We start from the raw sequence: 11,183 nt of genomic DNA, 5'->3' as shown, positions 1-11,183 counted from the left end.
AGCCATACATGCAATGGAAAGCATCTCCAATGTCATGGGACGTAATGGACCCCCTTCTAGTCCATGATTGTTATGAAAGAAAGTAAATTCATTCAATCCATTGCATAGTCATTATTTGGTGGGAGAAAATATCCCCCGGAGGGGTAGTATAGTATCATATCATTTAAACATAACTTGTGCAGAGGCTCTGTGCTTGCTTTTTTTTTCTAACTGGAGTGCTCTGTCCTGATGTCTGGTCCCTTCTGGCCATATGGCCTCAACTAACCTCTCCTCAATGCTGATCTTCTTTGTGCTTTTAGAGAAGCCTGTGAAGTTTGTTGGAGAATTATTTCGGTAGCTCAACAGTGAAATATTGAAATAACACTAAAATGTCTAGCATTTTATGGGTTGAAAGAATTTTTGCAAAGCCCTGTGATAATTTTTATACCATTCCCAAACTGTATTTTAGAAAAATACTTAAAAACCTACATAAATGGTCTTGATTCAGAAAAAAAAAGCATATTATAGAACACAGCATGGTCTCTGTAAAATATTGATATGTTAATTTATTCTGTTCACAAATTTAGATATAGACCAACACTCGTCTCTCAGTTTGTCATTCTGTAGTGGCTGAGTGTTTCTGTGAGGCTGAAAGCTAGGTCACTGGTGTTTCAAATACAAAAGGGTCAGCCATGGGGAATGGTTTCATCAGAGATTCCAGTTTAAGACAGATAGGAAGGAGGGAATGGGTGATCTACTTCTTACAAAATTGGCCACTGAAAACCTTATGAGTAATATTATAAAAGCCTAATTAAACCAAGCCCATGAGAGTCAAAGTACAACCAAGACTATATCCTGCCTTAAACTAGAGACCATCTCAAGAACAGATTTGACACACTGACCACTAAAACCTGAAGACTAGATGAATTGTGGGATGACATGTAGGACATCATATGTGAAGGGAGCAAAAGGTCCTTAAAAGGACAAGAAAGAAAGAAGAGCCCAAAATACATGCCAGAAGAGACTGTGAAACCTGTTATTGAACGTAAAGCTAAAGCATATGAAAGAAATAATGAGCTGAAAGAACTGAAGATTGTAAAGGGTGACTCAAGAAGACAAAGTGCTCTAATGAGCTGGACAAAGACCCGGAGATAGGAAAACAAAAGGGAAGAACACAGTCGGCACTTGCTGTATGGATTATAGATGGACATAATATAAATAATATGTAAATATAAACCAAGAAAAAGTCTACCAAACTCACTGCTATTGATTTGATTCTGACTCATAGCAACACTATAGGACAGGGTAGAACTGCCTCAAAGGGTTTCCAAGGGTGTAAATCTCTACAGAAGCAGACTACATCTTTCTCCCTCATGGTAGCTGGTCAGTTCAAGCTGCCAACATTTTGGTTTGCAGTTGAATGCTTTAAACACTACACCACCAAAGAGCCTCTCTATATAAATACAGCTTGATATATATCTAGAAGCAAATAGAAAACTTTGAAAGAAGACATGAGGATGGTAATAGAGTTTATTGGACTCTGTGTTTTCCCAATTATCTTCATATGCAAGTAATGACATGGAAAATAAGAAGACAAAAGAAAAACATCAGTTTTAGGGCTTTGTGACTGCTAAAATATCATGTACAACAGCCTCCACAATACTTTTTTTTTTTTTTTTTAATCATTGTTTTTCAGATAGCCATTGTGTTGTCACAGAGATGCCCTTCAGTTGCTGTGGTAACAAGTGAATAATAATCACAACTTGTGCAGCGCTTCACAGCTCAAAAATTCCTTTCTCATGCAGCACCTCATTGATGATCAGCAAATACTCAGAAAGGGCTCTGAGGGAGACAGACCTGGTGTTCTCCCTGCTTTACAGATGAGGAATTAGAGACACAAAAACATTAAATAAACTGCCTATGCTTACACTGAAATAGCTGGTAGGCTCTATCATCTATCATCTGTCTCTAGCCTACCTACCTTTCTTTCTATCTATCTTCTATTTATCTATCAATCAGTTGTCTATCTATCCAATCTGTCTCTCTGTCTATCTACCTATCACCTATATACCTATTTGCTTACATGTTCATTTACTTCAAATAAAAGCTTTATGTTGTTATTTTTAGCGTAGTGTCTAAGGCACTTGACTGCTAACCAGAAGGCTGGCAGGGAGCTCTGGTAGCATAGTGGCTAAGGCACTTGATTGCTAACCAGAAGGCTGGCAGTTCAAACCCACCAGCCACTCCCCGGAAGGAAGGTTGGGCAATCCTACTTCCGTAGTGATACTGCCTCGGAAACCCAAGGAGGGGTCGCTATGAGTCAGGGCTGACTCGACGGCACATAACAACAACAACAACAACAGTCATCCCTCAGCAGGAAGTTTGGGCAATCTACTTCCATAATGATACTGCCTCAGAAACCCAAGGAGGGGTCGCTGGGAGTCAGGTCCGACTCCATGGTAAACAACAACAACAACAACAGAGTTGACCCCTAACACAAGGCAGCCCACACAACTGAACTAAATGCTGCCTGTTCCTGCATCATCCCATAATCAGTTGCAATCTAATCATTATGATCCACAGGGGTTTCACTGGCTGATTTTCAGAAATTTATGGCCAGACCTTTCTTCTTAATCTGTCTTAAGTCTGGAAACTCTGTTCAAACTTAATTAACATCATAGTAACACACAGGCCTGCCCTGGAAGGTGGGTGATGGCTGCACATAAGATACATTGGTGGAGATTTGAACCGAGGTGTCTCACATGGAAGGCAAATATTCTACCACTAAATCACCAATGCCCTCATAAAAGCCTTTATAAAATCTAATGTAGTAAAGTGAAATTAGGTTACATCAAAAGTGAAGGACCCACATATCTATGGGCTGTCCGTTTGTTTTCCTACTGTTTCCAAAGCCTGACCTAGTTTGACAACCACCACCCTATCTTGACTGCCCACCTGATAAGTTTCCACACTTATCGTGTCTCTCACAGACACAGACAGTGGTAACTTAAGAAGTTTTGAATTCAAACATTATTCTAAATTAAGTAGGTATGTGTATAAAAGGATGTATATGTGTTTCTCTTTAAACTCTCAAATGCCTGGGAAATATTTACTCCCTCTGATAGTTAGAGTGATTTTCTCTCATATCTCATGATCCTACTGGAAGTCATCCATATTTGTGCCCATTCCAAAGAAAGGATCCAACAGAATACAACCATTACCAAACTATATTTTTAATATCACATGCAAGTAAAATTTTGCTGAGAATAATGCAAAACCGGCTGTAGCACTATATCAACAGGGAGCTGGCAGGAATTCCTGCCATATTGAGACGAGGGTGTGGAATGAGGGATATCACTGCTGATGTCAGATGGATCTTGGCTGAAAGCAAAGAATACTAGAAATATGTTTTATTGACTATGCAAAGGCATTCAATTGTGAGGATCATAACAAATTATGCACAACATTGCAAACAATGAGAATTCCAGAATACTTACTTGTGCTTATGAGGAATCTGCATACAGACCAAGAGACAGTCCTTCAAGCAGAGCAAGGGGATACTGAATGGTTTAAAATCAGGGAAGGTGTACATCAAGGTTGTCTCTTTTTACCATATGTATTCAATATGTATGTTGAGAAAATAATACAAGAAGCTGAACTATATGGAGAATGTGGCATCAGGATTTGAAGAAGATTTATCAACAGTTTGTAATATGAAGGTGACACAACCTTGCTTGCTGAAAGTAAAGAACATTTCAAGCACTTACTGATGAAGATCAAAGACTACAACCTTCAGTAACAGATTACACTTCAACATAAAGTAAATAAAAATCCACATAACTGGACCAATAAACAACATCATGACATGTGGAGAAAAGATTGAAGTTGTCAGTGATTTCATTTTACTTGGATCCAAAGTTAATATTCATGGGAACAGCATTTAAGAAATTGGAGGCTGTATTGCACTAGCAGAGGCAAATCTGCTACAAAAGACCTCTGTGAAGTGTTAAAGAGCAAAGATATCACTTTAAAGACTAAGGTGGAGCTGACTTATCCCACGGTATTTTCAGTACCCTCATATACACGTAAGCTGAATAATGAATGAAGAAGACCACAGAAGAATGGAAGCATTTGAACTGTGGTGTTCATGAAGAATACTACAAATTCCATGAACTTCTGGAAGGTGAAACAAATCTGTCTTAGAAGAAGTACAACTGGAATTTCCCTTAGAAGTGAAAATGGCCAGACTTCATATCACTTACTTTGGTCATTTTGCCAGACAAAACCAGTCCCTGGAGGATATCATTCTTGGTAAAATAGAGGGTTAGCAAAAAAGGGAAGACCTTCAATGAAATGAATTGACATAATGACTGCAACAATAGGCTCAAGCATCGCAAGGGTTGTGAGGATAGTACAGGAGTGGGCAGTATTCTGTCCTGTAGTATTTAGGGTCGCTATGAGTCAGTGTCAACTTGACAGCACCTAACAACAACAACATCCCATGGTCCATAGAAATTTAGAACTAGTGAAAATATGAAACAATTTAGACCGGTGCTGCCCAGTATAGTAGCCACTAGCCACATGTCCAACCGTTCATCTGTCAGTCTCCTGTATTATGCTGGTATTCATGGTGTGTGATCCTATAAGCTATGATACCACTATTTTAAATACAGCAGTGTCAGTCACAGTAGACAGGTAGCAGAGCTTCTAGGTCTAGACACACTAGGAAGAAAAGGCCTGTGAGATCACAACAGAATATTATCCAATACAGTGCAAGAAGGTGATCCCTCTGGGTTGGAGGGCACTCAAAATATACAGTGGCTGCAACAGTGGACTTGGACATACTAATAATTTGAAGATGGAGCAGGAAGAGGCAATGTTTTATTTTGTTGTTCATGAGTTTGTCTTCAGATAAAGCTAACTCAAGGGCAACTAAACACTAACTGTCACATTTGACTATTTAAATTTAAGTTATTTTAATATAAGTACAATTAAAAATTCAGTCCCACAATCACATTAGCTACATTTCAAGTACTCAATAGCCATCCGTGTCTAGTGGTAATAATATTGAATATCACATTTAAAGAATATTTCTATCATTGCAGAAAGTTGTATTGAACAGTGCTAAATTCTACCTACTAAACCTTAGATGTGGGAGCTCTGGTAGCATAGTGGTTAAGACACTTGCCTGCTAACCAGACGGCTGGCGGTTCAAACCCACCAGCCACTCCTCGGAAGGAAGGTTGGGCAATCCTACTTCCATAGTGATACTGCCTCGGAAAACCAAGGAGGGGTCGCTATGAGTCGGGTTTGACTCGACAGCACATAACAACAACAATAACAAACCTTAGATGCTAGATTCAGACATCATGATTTTAATCAATCCCAGTACACAAATTAGATTCTGAAGCCTCAGAATCTTCATCTACAAGTAAGGATGATAATATCTATTAGATTGGGTTGTTGTGGGGATTAAATGAAACATATGCAATGAATGAACCAAGATAAACTTTATGAAGATACAGATAGGGAAAGACATTTTCTTTTGTGTCAACATTCTGTTCACCCACATTATGTCAATTCTCCCTCTCATATTCCTAGGTTATAACTTGAGCTGATATCTTGCCTTCATGTCATTTTGATTACCAGCCCCCCCCCCCTCATAAAAAGGTCTCATAATTATGATTCACTTTCAGGACTCCAAATGTTGGTCTAAGAAAATATAAGTGCTCCCACTTCGCATCTGTATTGATAAATTCCCCTAGTTATTATGTTTTATTCTGGTGCCCCATTTCAGTTGTAGCATGTACTTGAGAAGGGGTTGAGTTTGGCTTTTTATTCTTTTTCCATCTTCAAGTACTTTCTGAGACAGGGTCAGTAGAAAGAGGAACACATAGCTCATATCTTGATAACTTTAGTATTCTCTTGGCTAACACAGATCATTGTTTATCCATTACAGGAGGCCCCCTAATGTATACCCTTCTCTCCACCCTGATTGTATGATAATCCTAGAAGTCTCTCCCTTTAAAGTTGAATAGGTGGAAAACTAACACAAATCTTTCTAGCTACAAGGGGGCACATGTCAAATATAGGGGGCATATGTCAAGCTCTTTCTAGCTACAAGGGGGTATATGCCAAATATAGGGAGCATATGTCAAGCTCTCCAAGAACTTTCTCATCACTCCATAAATAATCAACTCAAAAAAAAAAAAAAAAATCGAACTCACTCTCATCGGGTCGATTCCGACTCATAGTGACCCTCCATTGGGTTTCTGAGGAGGTATATCTTTACAGAAGTAGATTGTCCAGTCTTCCTTCCAGGGAGTGGCTGATGATTTAGAACCTCCAACTTTCTGGTTAGCAGTCAAATGCCTTAGGTACTATGCCCCAATGTTCCTTCAATATCCAACTAACACTCTCCAAATCTTCAGGAATACATCTTTCCAATTCCTCATCTCTTGTCTGGAGGAAGTTTCTCTTACTCCATGACTGGGTATGGAAAGAAACACAACCCTTCCTTCCTAGGTCAAAAATTCTGTAGTTATATGAGTTACTATTCATAATTTTAAGCTTGTCAACTTGTTTTTAAAAGCCTGGCGGTGAGTGAACAGGGGTTGATAAGGTCTGGGCCAATTTTGATATCTTGGAAATGTAGCCTAGTTTTGCATCCATTGTCTGTTGTCCTCAGCTGGCAGGCCTTAGACAAAATTTTGAGACAACTGAAAATAATATCCTCCACATTTTTTTAAAATAAAGGCTTAGCATTACAATTGGAACATAGTTCACATTACAAACTCTGTAACTATTATTACACAATTTTTTTAGGATATTATCTTATTAGTAGCACCATTAGTAAAGAAATTTCTGGACTAAGATGTATTTATATAATTATTGCAATGTGAAATTAATTAAAAACAATTAAACCCATCTCCAGCAAGTAAATTCTCATTCATAGCAACCCTTTAAAATAGATTAGAAAAGTCCCATCAGAAGTATAGTGCCTAAGGCATTTGACTGCTAACTGAGAGTCTGGCGGTTGAGACCCACCAGCCACTCTGCAGAAGGAAGAGTGGGTGATCTACTTCCATAAAGATTACTGCCTCAGAAACCAAAGGGGGTCACAATGAGTCAGAATTTATTTGATGGAAGTGTGTTTGGTTTGGTTTTGGTTAATCTTTATGGAAACAGACTGCCATAAGTTTTACCATGGAGTGGCTGGTGGGTTTGTATTGTCAGTAGGTCATTTAGCAGCTGAGTTCTTAGCCACTGCACCAGAGGGCCCCTTGAAACTGAGATAGACAAATAAAATTTCCAAAATATATGTCGGTATATTCAAAAAAAGAAAACCACCATAGCTCTACTTCTGATGTCTTTCTTGGAGTGCTTAGGATTGAATCTACTTTAAAGATAAGGGTCTGGATTATAGCATTTAATAGCAATGCCTTTGCAATGATCTAACTGAGAAGCTTGTTGAAATTGTGCAGTGGAGATAAGGGTTGGGAAACATGAGCTCTAGCCCCCAGATGCCTAGGAGGCACTGGTGGTTGAGTGGTAGAATTCCTGTCTTCCATGAAAGCGATCACAACCCATCAGTCTGTTTGTCATACTGTGGTGGCTTACATGTCACTGGGATGCTGGAAGCTATGCCACCAGTTTTTTTAAATACCAGCAAGATGGTGTTGTTGTTAAGTGCCCTCATATTAGCTCTGATTTATAGTGACCCTATGTACAACAGAACAAAACACTGCCTGATCCGGCGCCAGCCTCACAATCCTTGTTTTATACCTGAGCACATTGTTGCAACCACTGTGTCAATGCATCTCAATGAGATCCTTATCCTTTTTCATTGACCCTCCACATTACCGAGCATGCTATCCTTCTCCAGAGAACAATTCCTTCTGACAACATGACCAAAGTAGGTGCAACAAAGTCAGGTCACTCTCGCTTTCAAGGAACATTCTGGTTGCAATTATTCCAGGACAGATTTGTTTGATCTTCTGGCAATACTTTCAGTATTCTTCATCAACACCACAACTCAAAAGCATCAACTCTTCATCAGACTTCCTTACTCATTTGAAAACACCATGTCTTGGTTTAGGTGCACCTTAGTCTGCAAAGAGACATCATTGATCTTCAGCACTCTAAAGAAGTCTTGCAGAAGATTTGCCCAGCACAATACGTTGTCTGTTTTCTTGACTTCTGCTTCCATTGTGGATGTTGGTGGTGGATCCAAGTATTATGAAATCCACCACTCATCTGTCAATTTGTGGTACTATGGTGGTTTGCATGTTACTTTGAAGCTAGAAGCTATGATACTGGTATTTCAAATACCAGCAGAGTTACCATTGGTGTATAGGTTTCAGAGAAGCTTCCATACTAAGATGACTCAGGAAAAGGAAGCCACTATCAACTTCTCAAGGACTTGGCCAGTGAAAAGGTAAATATGTTTCATTGGCGCTTCCAGAGTAAGATACATTAGGAAGAAAGACTTTGAAAAATTAGCCAGTGGAAACCTGTGGCTCACAGAATATTGCCTGATATACTATTGGAAAATTAGCCCCCATGTTAGAAGGCAGCCAAAATATGTAGAAGAAAAAGCTGCCTGATTAAGTAGACGTGTGTGAAGTAAAGCCTTTGTGTCTTTCATTTGCTTATGTGACATTGCTCAAAATGAGAAGTAAGAGCTGCAAATATCTACTGGTAATTGGAACATGGAATTTATGAAATATGAATCATGGACACAATCACCACATAAATGGACTCAAACATCTCAAATATCAGGAAGCCATCACAGGATCAGACAAGCTTGGTTCTGTTACACATAAGGTCACCGTCAGTAGGAACTGGCTGAATGGTATCTAGCAATGACCAAAAAGAAGGAGAGCCAGATTCTGTGCCAGGGCAATGCACCTCATGCCAAGCCATCACCTCTCTGTCAATGCATCTCTGATGTTGAATAGGTTTCAGTAGAGCTTCCAAACTAAGACATAATAGGAAAAAAAAAGCCCTAGCAATCTACTTCTGACATAGTCAATGAAAATCCGGTGGATCACAATAGTCCAATCTGTAAATGACCATGGCAATGGGCTAGAACTAGGCAGAGTTTTGTTCGGTTGTTCATGTGGGTGTCATGAGTTGGGGGCCAACTTGATGGTAGCTAACACAAACAACAAGCCCCAGATGTCTAGCTATGTGACCTCACACAAATCTCTTACCTTCCCTGGACCACTGCTCCCTGAAAAACTCATTCAAAGTATCAAGCATAACACATACATAATTTGTTGAGTATAAGGGACTACTGGCAAAGAACAGAAGAAGGTCACAGAAAAAGAACTTACTTCATTTATGTGAAGTCCAATATTTCAGCTGCTATAATTCTATATCAAATATGGCTATTTTCATTGTCATGTAAACAGAAAGTTCCCATTAATATTCATGGAATTATTAATAATAGACATCTCTAGGTGAGAAGTACTGTCAGGCACTCCACTTTTGTAAAGGCCTGTTGTTTCTTGTTAATCTTGCTAACCTATAGAGATGCTTCTCTAGCATTCTAATTTTTGAGTAGCAATGCTATTGTTTTACCTTTCTAGAATTTTGATCCCAAGTTACCATTATTTTCATACTTCTTAAAATATGCAATGGCATTCAGGGAAAATACAGACCACATGCAGCCAGAACAGAGAATGACTTCCTTGGTTGGCAGAAGAGCATCCCTGGAGAAAACTGTCATTAATAATTGTAATTAATTTTGGTGTGGCAATATCCACGAAGATATGCAACACTGAGCTCACTAATTTCTTTCCAGATAATTCTTTCTGACAAATATTAATTTAGTTTCCTAAGATATGTTAATGAGTGAAATAAATTACCCTAGATAGATTTCCTAACTGATGTAGGAAAATTAAAAATGGCTGCCCCTTACTAGTCTCTGTATTTATATGTGCAAACTTTTAATTACTAACCATTCCACTGTAATGTTTAGTTCTTAATATTCCTTCAGAAAGTTTTTGATGTCTTTTAAAAAATTGCCTTCTCTGGTCTAAAGAACCCCAAAAAGCACTGGTTTCTACTTTGGAGAAGTGTTGATTTAATATTTATCTGGATCCAGTGCTATTCTTGTGTTTGCATTTGGATAGAATGTGATGAGCAATGTATTGGAAATACGTCAAAGGTGTTGACAAGTACTTAGGGAAAAAAATCCAATGTTCCCTTAATAGAGGAAGGGACATTTGTGAGAAATCTTCAAAGATGAATTCCATAGAGGCAGCACCACTTTAAGCGTTAGCAAACCTATGTTTAAGATTAACCTTCTCCACTGAATATAAACATAGCTTTGAGTAAATAAATATTACCTCAAAAAATTCTGTGTGGCTTCTATAAAATGAAGATAAGCATCCTTGCCCTAACTAATCATGCAACTTTCAAGGGTAAACTGTGTTTATAGATGTAAAACACCACGCAAAATATACAAAGATTTTTTTTTTTTTTTTCTGTATCCACATTAAGACAGCCTAGAAACTAGGACTTGGTTGTCAACATCTGAGATGAGTCCCTCAAGTGGAAAGGCTCTCAAAAGATGGCTGGAGAAGAGCTGCCTCCTCCAAATAGAGTGGGCTTTAATGACATGGATAGCGTGAAGCTATTGGGATGTTTGTTTGCTGATGTGGTACCACTCAAAATGACAAGAAATAGCTGCAAACATTCACCGATCACCAAAACATGGGAAATACAAAGCATTGATTGAGGAATATTGGAAGATGTCAAAAATTAAAGGGAATATATAAAAATCAATATCCTAGGATGAAATAGGCCTAGGTGAGCTGAAATGGACTGGTTTTGGCCATTTTGAATCAGACAATCATATGGTTTCCTATGCTAGGAATGACAAATTGAAAAGGAATGCTGTAATATTGATAGTGAAAAAGAATATTTCAAAATCTATTATGAAGGGATAACCAAACTATGGTACATACACACAACGGAATACTATGCAACACTAAAACATAATGTAGAAACTTCAAAACACCACATAACATGGATGAACTTGGAGGACACTATGCTGAGTGTAATAAGTCAATCACAGAAGGATGAATACAGTATTAGTTTATTATTATAAAAAGTCAAGGAAAGGTTTATACATGGAAAGAAACTTTGTTTGTTGGTTACCGGGGTAAAAGGGGAAGGGATGGAACACTGCAAAA

This window comes from Orycteropus afer, unplaced genomic scaffold, assembly GCF_000298275.1.
Source record: "Orycteropus afer afer isolate SDZICR_OR568_19922 unplaced genomic scaffold, OryAfe1.0 scaffold00411, whole genome shotgun sequence".
Lineage (NCBI taxonomy): Eukaryota > Metazoa > Chordata > Mammalia > Tubulidentata > Orycteropodidae > Orycteropus > Orycteropus afer.
The sequence above is the reverse complement of the archived record's forward strand: the minus strand, read 5'-3'. Positions refer to the sequence as shown.